At 40.6% G+C, this 12,795-nt stretch overlaps 1 pseudogene; it reads left to right on the top strand.

Moving 5' to 3' along the window:
* The first annotated feature begins 3,466 nt into the window (after positions 1-3,466).
* LOC145414292 (5S ribosomal RNA) lies at positions 3,467-3,585 on the top strand (annotated as a pseudogene).
* The last annotated feature ends 9,210 nt before the right edge of the window (positions 3,586-12,795 follow it).

Genomic DNA, 12,795 nt, shown 5'->3' with positions numbered 1-12,795 from the left:
GTACAGTGACAGGAAAGAGAGGGAAATGTGCAAAAGAAGTGGAAAGTAGAGTGACACAAAAAAGAAAAGTAGCTGGTGCAATGAAGACCTTGATAAGAAACAGAGGCTTGAGTGTTGCAGCTGCACGAGGCTTACATGAAGGAGTGTTAATGCCAACTTTAACATATGGATGTGAGACTATGGTGTGGCATGAAAATGAAAAGTCACGAGTAAGAGCAGTGGAGATGGGACTGCTGAGGAATGCATATGGAACACAGAGGATGGATACGATACGAAATAATGTGATTCGTGAAAGATGTGGAATGAGGAAGGCGGTGGACACCAGAATCGAAGAGAGTGTATTGAGATGGTATAGTCATCTGGAGAGAATGGATAACAATAGAGTGTTGAAAAAGGTACATCTGAACGAATTCGAAGGAGGGAGGAGGCGAGGTAGCCAAGGAGAAGGTGGAGAGGTACAGAGGATGACTGTGTGAGGAAAAGAGTTTGAAAGTTGGTGAGGTTAGGGAACTGACAGGAGATCGAGCTGGCTGGATGAATGTTGTGAGTAGTGCATGATCAGGGATCTGGCACCCCTTTTTAACGTGGCAGCGTCCGGACTGACTCTATCGGATACGTTTATGTGAAGCTACAGCGCGTAGTGAATGTTTTTGGCATATCCGATAGAGCCAGGATTCCGGGAGCTTGAATGATGAATGAATGGAAGCGTGGCCCATTGGACTGGGGAGATTTGGGCTGTCTGGACCTTGCTGCTCCTCATCCTGCCCTAGAGTGGAAAAGGAGGTCCGGATGATGATGATGATGATTATTGTTATGTTATGATTATTATTTTTATTATTATTATTATTATTATTATTATTATTATTATTATTATCATATTATAATAATAATAATAATAATAATAATAATAATTATTATCATCATCATCATCATCATCAGTCGTCGTCGTCGTCGTCGTCGTCGTCGTCCAGACCTCCTTTCCCACCCTAGCTTGGGGTGAGGTAGAGTACGGAAAGGTGGAAAGAGCTTAACAGAATGAGACACTATGGCCCATACGATCTCATTTTAGAAGAGGCGAACCTTAAATTTTGAAAGCTGGCAGCGTATTGGTTGTCCGAGAGCATCTATCATTAACAATGCCTTTTAAAATATTTTTATTATAAAGGTTACAATAACCGTTTGACGATAAGATGGCCCATATAAAATATAATGTACTATTATTTGCATAGATTAAAGGAAATACAGGGCCTTACCAGGTTTATTATATGACCTAGATATGTGTGAAATTTTGAGTTCTCCCCCACACATTTATCATTCAGCAAAGTCCAGGAAATATGTCATATTTCACTAGAAGTCCGATGTTTTACTAGGTTTAATTTTGTAAACTGTCGCAGTAACGACATAATTTACCTTAATTTGCTTGAACATGAGAAAAAAAAATCAAGGTACTCTTAAAACTTCTCCTGAACAGAGAGAGAGAGAGAGAGAGAGAGATTGATTGATTCAGGTAAAGTTTTACGAGTACCTTCATTTTTTTCTCATGTTCAAGCAAATTAAGGTAAATTATGTCGTTACTGCGATGGTTTGCACAATTTAAACTAGTAAAACATCGGACTTCCAATGAAATATGACATATACTCTGAACTTTGTTGAATGATAAATACGTGTGGGGGGGGAGGGGTAGGCTGCTTGTGGGATGTTCCACTTGGCTAAGCAGAGTTTTGCTGTCCCATCAGTTAACGTTATGGTTTCTACTTTCACACCATCAGTAAGTTTACCATCTTTTTAGTTTCAATATCTAACAACATACAACAGTATTGTGATAGGGTATGGGCTGAAGAACATTTAAAAATGACGATGGCAGACAGCTTCTTCAACCAGGTCTGCCAGTCATATTTCATTTAAATTCCGATGTGTTACTTGGTTAAATTTTACATAATGTCGCAATAATGACATAATATACCGTAATTTCCTGAACATGAGAAAAAAAAAAACAAATCAAGGTACTCGTAAAATTTCACATGGACGAATTTTGATATGTCCCGAGAATTCAAAATTCACATGTATCTTAGCCATCTGATAATTTAGTAAGGCCCAGTTTTTACAATAATCTATGCAGATGACAATACATTATTTTTTATATGCGCAATCTTGTAATCAAAAGATTACTGTAACCCTTAAAAATATAACTTTAAAAGCTTCGTTAACAACGAATACACTCGGACAACTAAGCACCTCCCAGCCTTCAAAACCTTAAGGCTCATCTCTTCTCCGATGAGATCGAATAGCCTATGACCATGGTTTGTCCAAGTGAACGGACCATAACTTTCAAGCACCAAGGATCCTCGATCCAACTGATAGGTGAAAACATATTACTCCATCCATAGCTGCAAATTCACCTGTACGACTAAGTCTGTCCGATGATTACCAGTGGAGTGCTAACTTTTGGCTGTATACTCCTCCGCACAAAATTCATTCACCCAACCTCGACAGCTTCCATACCTCTACTTGTCACACACTCATTATTTTATTTATCCATCTTCTTGGTCTGCTACATCTCCACACACCTTCAAATACACTCATATATAATCTTTTCATCCCTCTATTCACACCCGTTCCCTCCACATGACCATACAGTCTGAACACGTTCTTCAGCTCTTGGGTCCATAGACTTCCTTACACCGCATGTTTCACGTACCACATTATTCCTTATTTGTCCACTCTCTGCAGTCCACAGACATTCCTCAACAGTCCCACCTCCAGTGCTCTACTCTTGCTTTTCGTTTTCATGCCATAATATAATACCCACTTAAACTCTCTTTTGGAAGCCTCTCGCAGCCATAACACTCAGATTACTAACAGCACTATCCACTTTCCTTTCCTGTGCCACTCTGCTTCCATCTTTTGCACGTTTATCTCAGCTTGCTGTCACTACACCCTGGTACTTTTTCACCAATTCTTGTCTTTTTTCATTCACTTTGTACTCACAATGGGAACTCCTCACCAGTCTGCCAAGCTCCTGTTCGCTATTTACAAATAGCACTGCATGGTGTGTGTGTGTGTGTGTGTGTGTGTGTGTGTGTGTGTGTGTGTGTGTGTGTGTGTGTCTGTGTGTGTGTGTGTGTTGTTTCGTCCACCTTACTGAGAAGAGTGGACACGGGCAGATGATGGAAGCCCGTCAGAGATAAAGCGATGGTGATGCTTGAGGGCTCTATGAGAGCAGCTGAGATACAATAAAGCATCATCTGTCTACACTATATTTGAGACGTGCCATCTCTCACGATTCATTACCAGCTCCATCTTTCTATTATACGGGTTTTTACTATATATATATATATATATATATATATATATATATATATATATATATATATATATATATATATGGCCATACCACGTTCAGTACACCGCTTCCCGTCCGATCAGCGAAGTTAAGCAACGTTGGGTCTGGTTAGTATATATATATATATATATATATACCACGTTCAGTACACCGCTTCCCGTCCGATCAGCGAAGTTAAGCAACGTTGGGTCTGGTTAGTACTTGGATGGGTGACCGCCTGGGAACACCAGTTGCTGTTGGCATAACGTTCTCCCTACGTGTCAAGTGGGGTTGGTGGAGGATTAGTGCCCCTCTCTGTAAAAACAATTAACTCTTAAGCCCTTGACCACCCCGTTTGGGATACATGGCGTCTGGCAATGAATGAATGAAAAAAAAAAGAAATATATATATATATATATATATATACACTGACCAGCCATGGGGACATCGTAAAACCTTGTCTCCCACTAACACTGATCTTGAACCATTCACTTAGATGCCCACCTAGCCTAATGCATGTTTTACTACCATCGTAAAAGCTCTTAACGACACTCAACAGCTTACCCTCTACAGTTCTGCACCATGCATATTCAAAACCTTCCATAATTTTTGTCTGTTATCCTTGCCGTCTGCTTTTCTTTTGGGGTGGGGTTCCAGAATCATAAATGCCATAAACACTTTATAATCTGTCTTGCAAGCTTCTTCCGCAGTCTTTCTCACTGCAAATAATTTGATTTGAATATCCTCTACTGCACTCTTCGTTACTCACTATTCCTGCTGATACACCGGGTAGATATATATATATATATATATATATATATATATATATATATATATATATATATCATCAGCCGCTTGAGTGTCCACTGCAGGACCGGCCTATCCCGACCGAAGTCGGGACGATACAGCCAATGTATCTCTACCAAGTGGCTTAGGCTGTCTAGTAGAGATTGTATGTAGAGTGAGAAGTGCTTGTTAGTGTAATTGTCGTGCTGGAGTGGCTTTGGATGTGTGTGTAGTCTGTGAACCAAGTGTAATCGGCCCGCGCAAGCCGACTGGGTGCAAGCATGCTAAGTTAGCGACACTGGTTCAACCACAGCACCCCTGGTGTCCTCCAATGCAGTACGTGGCCGAGTGAACACTCCCAAAGTTTATTACTCTGGCGGGGCGCGAACCCTGGCTCACCCGTGTACGAAACGCACACTTTACCACTGAGGATATATATATATATATATATATATATATATATATATATATATATATATATATATATATATATAACTTTTTCTCTCCATAATACTTCCTCCATTTACTTTTCACCCAAGAGACCTATGATACAGTAAGTTTTGCACTCACTTCATCTGCCTTTTTTCTAGTACAAGGGTACAGTCACAACCATTTTCAGCTCTACTGGTACAGTTTCACTCATCCAGGCCTTCTTACATAACTCTAACAGACATTTCACCCCAGTCTCTCCACTACACTTAATGACCTCTTCATACCCCTTATCAGCACCTGATGCTTTCCCCTTCTTTGGCAGCTTCATAACATTCATCACTTCAGCCAGCGTCACGTTTCGTGTCACCACATTCCTTCTTTGCACACAAATAACACCAATCATATTAACACAGAACATTTTCCCACCTCTTTGCAGATGAGTTTCGTATTCCCTTTGTTCTCCGAGTATCATCATTTACCCACCTTTTTCTTCTCTACCAGTCTCTCAGCATGCTTTTTACGCTGAACGAATTATCTCCTTCCATTATTCATTTGAATCCATTTCCTGCATCCACTCTAGATTCCTCCTCTTTTTCTCCACTGATGTTTCAGACTCGTCCTCCCACCACGTTATGCTTTTCTTATTACTTGTTAACTTCGCGACTACACACACTGTTTTGCATCTCAAACTAAATATTCCTTATAATTATGAATCCACAGACTCACCAAATCCATTTGCTCCCAATTCGTCGACTCCAACTCCTTCCCTAATTTAGCCTTGTATTAATCTGCCACTTATTTTCTCGACATTCAGTCTTTCTCAGTCGCTGCTCCTCCCACTCTGTTTATCTCTCTCACTCCTTTCAGGTTAACTTTGCATACCACAGTCATATGGTCAGTTAGGCCACCTCATCGTTCTTCACAGCAATCGTACAGTTGGAGAAATATCCGCACAGGACACAGTGTAGATGGCAGTAGCAGCGACAGACAGAAATGATCTGGTAACAGTGCTGGGGGTGAAGCAGGGGGTGGGAGTTGCGGGGAAGGTGAGTGATGGGGGAGAGGAGGGATGGTGGTGGGGGTAGGTGAGTGTTAGGGAGAGGTTAAGTAGCCATTAATTGTCAACAAACTCTGCGTAGATAATCATTCCAATACGATTTTTCTATTAATAATGAAAGGTAGTGGCAACAAGCTGATAATGATGGTTCAGAATTTGATAGAATAAGTTCAATAGCTAAGCAAAAAGCTATCGCCAACACGTAACCTTATCTTTCGCCTCCGTCATTCCGTCCCCGAATATCGGAAAGCTTTCTGTTGTTGACCGAGAATCGACAAATATTTAGAATTGATTTCAGCTGCTTCTCATGCAAGTTGCATAACAAAGATTCTGTAACTTTCATTGCAACTTGTATCGAATACGAAATCTAACATCCTGTATTAATCCATTGTACAGTTTTATAAGTCAACTACTGTTATCTTAAGACCGAACGCTGGCAGAATAAGGAAAATACATCCTTTAGACTGACGGCGTAATTTGTTATCCTTTCATAGTCGTATAGGCACTTACCCTGCCTACGGATGAATGAGCCTGGCCTTCATACCAGACTATAAATTTAAGCATTCTCCAATCAACACTTTCTTAGGGTCAATCCCTTATATCTTAATAGGCCTACATAACTTTATGCTTATGTGCATGCGTGTGTGATTATACGCGTATTAAACGTGCATAATTTTAGGTCTCTCTCTCTCTCTCTCTCTCTCTCTCTCTCTCTCTCTCTCTCTCTGACACACGCAGTAGATTACCTTACATACAGTCACATTGGTAACCTTTCGGTTGGCAGGAATAAGCTACAATCAGTCTATTTTCCAGTTGTCATCCAAAGTGAATACGGACGTATTGTCGTAATTAAAGATGGTGATATATTTGACAAAATACACACGACACACAAAATTACCAGCACTATGTAAGACTTGCATTCCCGCAAATTGTGCATGCACCTAACGTTTTACGAAATTTTCGTAATGTAATATCTACAAATGTGCTAGCAGTTGCGGTCGCCTCCACACACACACACACACACACACACACACACACACACACACACACCAACTAGCTTAGTGATAATGCTCTCGCCTGCCATCTAGTAGGACGGGGGTTCGCGCCGGATCGGATGCGTAAAGTTTCACTAACGAAGTGGAAGGTTACTGTTCTTCTTCAGGGAGGGAATGGTTGTGTGCGTGTGTGAAGGTCACAACTTTGCACCAGATCGGACTATATGAGCTCTCAGCTCTCTTCCTGGAGGGTAATGAGCTGACGATCACGCCAATCACGTTATCCTGACCGACTCGGTGAATTACACACACTCACCCAAACACATTAAATTTTGGCAGGCAGTTCTCCTCCTCTCCGGCCACTCCATCCACACACACTAAGAAATAATATCACTTGCTTATTGTCTCATACAACTCACAGTTGAGGAGAATATAGGTAAATAATAATTCTTTCTGGGAATTAGGTCGAAGGAAGGACTTATTTGTCTTAATAAATTTAAACAAGAAGTGTATCTTAACCCAACCATTCTCTTCTACTGAATTTCTGATTAACTTCATTTATCAATCTAGTACTACGCGTTCCAACATTTGTCTGGATAAACAAATATTATTAATTGAACCAAGAGCAAAAAACGTCACTGATAGGTTGTGTCAATACCAATGACTATGTTGGGTTAGCACTCGGTTGGCAATGTTCTTGTAAACCAGTGGTTTCCAAACTGTGGAATGCGCCCTCCTTTGGGGTGTGTGAGGTAGATGGAGGAATGACCTGAAGCCGTCTTCCAAAAGTTGCTATTATAGTGCTGTATGGCGCAGAAGCCTGGGCGCTGAGGAAGAATGAAGAGAAACAGCTGGAGAGGACAGAGATGATGCTGCGATGGCTGATGGGAGTGTCACTGAGAGAGAGAAGCAATGGTGACATCAGAGCAGAGGCAGGAGAGAGGCACGTTTAAGGTGGTATGGGCATGTGACCAGGATGGAGGAAGTTGATCCTTTGAAGGAGGCATGGAGGAGTCAGGTGAAAGGGAGAAGAACGAGGGGAAGACAAAGGATTAGATGGAGAGATGGAACTGAGAAAGAAATGAAGCAGTTAAGCATGGAAGAAGAGGACGCAGAGGACAGAAGTAACTGTAGACAGCATAAGAGCGGCCGATTCCACCAGGGACTAAGTATATATATATATATATATATATATATATATATATATATATATATATATATATATATATATATATATATATATTGTTACACAGCCTATGATTTCATCATCCTTTGTATAATTCTAACGTACAGTGTGCTGCATGTTTGATCACGATTCGCCTCGTGGCTTCCATAGTGACCGGACTTGCGTGTTCTGCCTCACTCCCCCCTTCTCCCCCTTGTAGTAGAGTAAGTCGTTCTTTCTGTTGTTCAGAGCAGGATTGTCAACTCTTTGTCCCCTATGGCTTCATTTGCGCGTCCTTCTTACAAGTTGTATCAAGCTCTGCCGGCCGCTATATAATGAGCTCAGTCTCTGCAGTACTTGCCACTTAGATCTACTCCTCATTTTGTTCACATCTCTGTCCTCCCCTGTACAGTTGTTATAATTTTTGTGAGTGCTCAGGAAGTCTCCAACCATCTAGCTGCTATGTAATTTGAGTATAAGTGTTGTTACATTTTTTTTCTTGTACTGTATAGCATAGGGTGTTAATTCGTAGGCCCGGTGAGGTTTTTGTGATTCATGTGGAGTTTTTGATGTCAGCCATTGTTAATAATATTTTGTACCTGTAATAATATATCTTGCATTAACTGAGCATTATCCGGTTTTCTCATTTTATCAGGGCTGACTTAGATAAATTTACTCTTGCTAATTTCGTGTTAATAGAGGCTATTGCAGTTAACCATATATTTAACCTGTTTTTTGCCATTACATTATCCTTATGAGTCCTGAATGTTTAGTTGTTAGTTTGAGCATTAAACTTTAACTTGTAATTTTACCTAACTCTTTTGTTTTGAACCTGGAACTTTGCGGGACAGTAGTGATTTTAGTATTCTCACTTGAAGTGTTCATTATCTCTCTTTGTTCCGTAACAATATATATATATATATATATATATATATATATATATATATATATATATATATATATATATATATATATGTGTGTGTGTGTGTGTGTGTGTGTGTGTGTGTGTGTCTCAGACTCTGGTGAGTCAAGTGGTGGCACACGAATCCATCTCATTTAGCTACTGTCTACTGACCATCAAGTTACGGCCTTCCCAACCACAGCCAATTAAGCAGTATATAATTCACTATGACCTTGGGGATATTATGACTTTAAATATTATTACAGGTTGAAGAAGTTATTATAATACTCAGGAAATTTCAAAAAATATGCCGTGTAAATAAACAAAAAGTAGGAATATGCACTTACGCTCATAAATTGCTAGAATATGCATGATTATCCTAAGCCTACTTATAAATCTCTGAGATAAACTGAGAGAGTCTGACAGCGAGAGACTTAGCATTATAAAGTGCACAACACACACACGCAGACGCTACTGATTGACCTGAAAAGGTCTAGGTCTGTTTTATTCTTAAATTCGTTTGTGACAAGCAGCCAGCATGTGGTTACGATTTAGGAAATATATCAGATTCACATTGACAGCCAACAAAGATGCATTTGTCCTAAAATCTGACATACTTTAATGCCTTTAGGGGTAAAAAATACAAATGGTTGACTGAAACAATGAAGAAATGGAATATTATATATAGCCTATTTTTTCCATACACTACATATCTACGTTACAATTAAAAATGTACGAGCAACTTTTCTGAGAAGTATCTGAGGTAAACGTCTGATATTAGTCTGTGTGTTACAATAAGGCTGTTATACAGTAGATACCGAAGGCAGCGAGTCATAATGTTACGTGTTGGTGATGTCTGTATGATTATATCAGCCTTGCATGATCACCGAACTGACCATTTTTCATCATGTCATGAACCATCACTCTACAGCTTGTTGCTGCTTCGTGTGTTCCCCTATCATAAAAACACATTAATTTAAAATCTAAGCAAATTATGTTACGACATTAAATGGCTACTAAGCCTCTCCCCAACACTCCGCTACCCCCACTCCCATCCCTCCCAACACACAGCTACTCCCACTACCCCCCTATCCCTCACGTCCCACCCCTATTTTTCTAACTTTACCAGAAATTCTCCCTAGCATCGATTAGTCTACAGTTATGTAACCAGTCATGCTCGTTCTTGCACCGTCTCTATTCCCACTGCACCCTGTATATTATTGATGTATTTTTATGCTTAAAATATGAACTACAAAAACATTAACACCTTTCCTGATTTTTTTATGTAAGAAAAAAGGAACCAAAGGCCAGGAGCCAGCAAGATTGTTTCCTCCAAGAAAAAAAAAAAAAAAGACAGCCAAATTCAAAATCCGTTCCTTTCATTTCGAGTTGCCTGGACACTCTGCGTTTGAAAGACTGGAGATCATAGGAAGTAGGAAATACAAGCAGAGAGCGACAGTTCCAGAGTTGACCTGTTGCATACATGAAAGACTGGAAATAACGGTTAACTCTTGCATTAGAGAGTTGGACAGAAAGAGGATGAGAATTTGTTGCAAGACAGTTGTTACACGGCCGCCGTGTAGAAGGATGCAAGCAGACAGTTCAGAGGAGCAGCGACCATTGAAGTAGCGATAGAAAAGAGAGAAAGATGCAACAGAGTGGCGAAGAGACAAAGGTTGAAGGGAGCCAGTTAAAGGAGGAGAGTTGATGAGACGAAAAGCCTTTGACTTCACCTTGTTGAGAAGAGCTGTATGTGGGGAACCTCCCCACACGTGAGAGTTGAACTCTACACAGGGGTGAATAAAGCCCGTGTATAAAGTTAACAACTGTGCAGGGGTTAAGAAAGCACGGAGTTGGCTTAGCACATCTAATCTCTTGGAAGCAGATTTTACAAGAGAGGCAATATGATTTTTCCAAGATAAATTCCGCGAGAATGAAACCCCAAGTATGTTTAAAGATGATGCAGGATTGAGCTCCATGTTGTTAAAAATTAGAGGATACTCCTGCAGAAGATTTTGTCTGGTTGAAAGATGTATAAATTTAGTTTCTGATGGATTAAAAACAACGAGATTACTTCCACCCCATTTAGAGATATGAGCCAAGTCAGATATTAGGTGAGCCTTCACCTCATCCCTTGTTTGTTGAAGTAACTACTGAGATGGACGTTGAGGGAAGTGAATGGAAAGGTGAAGGGTGGAATCATCAGCATATGAGTGGATAGGATTAGATGTTCAGCGCAGAAAGTCATTAATGAATAAAAGGAAGAGAGTTGGAGACCGGACAGAGCCTTGAGGAACACCACTAATGATAGCTCTAGGGGAAGTACGGTGGCCTTCTATAACAGCAGCTATAGAGCGTGCAGAAAGGAAGCTTCAGATGAAGGCGCAGATAGAAGGATAGAAACCGTAAGAGGGCACTTTGGAAATTAAGGATTTATGCCAGACTCGATTGAAAGCCTTTGAGATGTCAAATGCAATGGCAAAGCTTTCACCAAAGTTCCAAAAGAAGAATGACTAGGAGTCTGAAAGGTGGGTGAGAAAATCGCCATTGGAACATCTCTGGCGGAACCCATTCTGACGATCAGAAAGAAAGTTGTGATAGGAAAGGTGCTTTAAACTTTTTGGTTAAGAATACACTCAAAAAGTTTTGAAATACGGGAAGCTAAAGCAAATGGGCGATAGAGGGCTGGGGATGGTCATCCTTCTTTGGGACAGGCTGAATGAGAGAAAATTCCAACAACAAGGAAAGGTTGACAAAGATGAAAGAGTTTATCTAGGCCGGGTGTAAGCACAGAAGCACAGTTCTTGAGGACAAGAGGAACCCATCAGGCCCATATGCCTGGTTAGTACTGAGGCCAGTGATGGCAGAAAATGGATCAACTGAAGAAATTTAATGTTAGTCATGCGGAAGTCAGAGGAGGGGAAGCGATGAAGGAACAGCACTGGAATTGTCTAAGATGGAATTGGAGGAGAAGGTCTGAGTGAAGAATTCTGCATTATCAATAGAAGAAATAGCTACAGACCCATCAGAATGGAAAAGAGGAGGGAAGGATGATGAAGCAAAGTTGTTAGAAAAGTTTTTGGCAAGACACCAGAAGAAGCTGGAAGAATTCGAGATGGTGAGTTCAGAGAATTTAGCAAAAATGAAATTAGTTTTAGTAGAGCAAAGAACAGACTTAGTATGATTCCGGGCATAATCATAAAAAAAGATGAGATTCAGGAATGGGTTGACTACAGTACCTTTTGTAGGCTTTCCCCTTGTTGTGAACTGCATTAGAACACGCGTGACTAAACCAAGTTTTTTTTTGCATTAGTCAGAGGATATGAGAAAGGGATGTATATTTCCCTGCTCGAGAGAATAACCGCCGTAATGCACAAGGCACACTCAGATGGCTCTTGGCCATGGAAGGAATAATCACTCCAGAAAAAAGGAATGAAGTACTACCTGAGGGCCTCCCAGTTAGCAGCTCAAAAGTGCCACAACTGACGCTTCTTGGGAGGGTCCACAGGCCTTATTGGAGCAATAGGACAAATTAAGGTGATAAGGTTGTGACTGGAGGAGCCCAATTGAGAGGAAAGATTAACAGCGTAAGCAAAAGGATTAGTTGTAAGGAAGGGGTCAAGTACGTTGGAACTCTCTCCAAGGTGGTCAGGGATACAGGTAGGGTGCCGTACAAGCTGTTCTAGGTCATGAAGGATAGAAAAAATGTAGGCTTGTTCACCAGGTGGATCAGTGAAAGGAGAGGAGAGCCAAAGGTGGTGGTGAACATTGAAATCTCCTTGAATGGAGATTTCAGAGAAAGGAGAGATTGATAGAATGTGTTTCATCGTAGAAGTAAGACAGTTAAAGAATTCTTCATGGTCTGTAGAATTAGGGGATAAGGAAACAGCACACATATAATTAGTCAGAGAAATACAGGAAAGCCAAAGTCAGAGGGTAGAGAATTCAGAAGACTCAAGTTCAGGAAAACGAGAGCAAGATACGTTGATGTGTATAGATACACAACAGCTACCTTTGGCTTTAAAATGAGTATAGAGAAAGTAGGAGAATACAGAGATGGGTTTGCTATCAGTCGCCTCAGACAGATAAATCTCAGTTAGAAAGAGGTGAGGTTTAGAGGAGAGGTGGTACTCAAGA

The sequence above is a fragment of the Coenobita brevimanus genome, chromosome 98 (genome assembly GCF_032717465.1).
Source record: "Coenobita brevimanus isolate Jiangsu-jjx chromosome 98, ASM3271746v2, whole genome shotgun sequence".
Lineage (NCBI taxonomy): Eukaryota > Metazoa > Arthropoda > Malacostraca > Decapoda > Coenobitidae > Coenobita > Coenobita brevimanus.
This window is presented reverse-complemented; position numbering and strand designations above follow the sequence as displayed.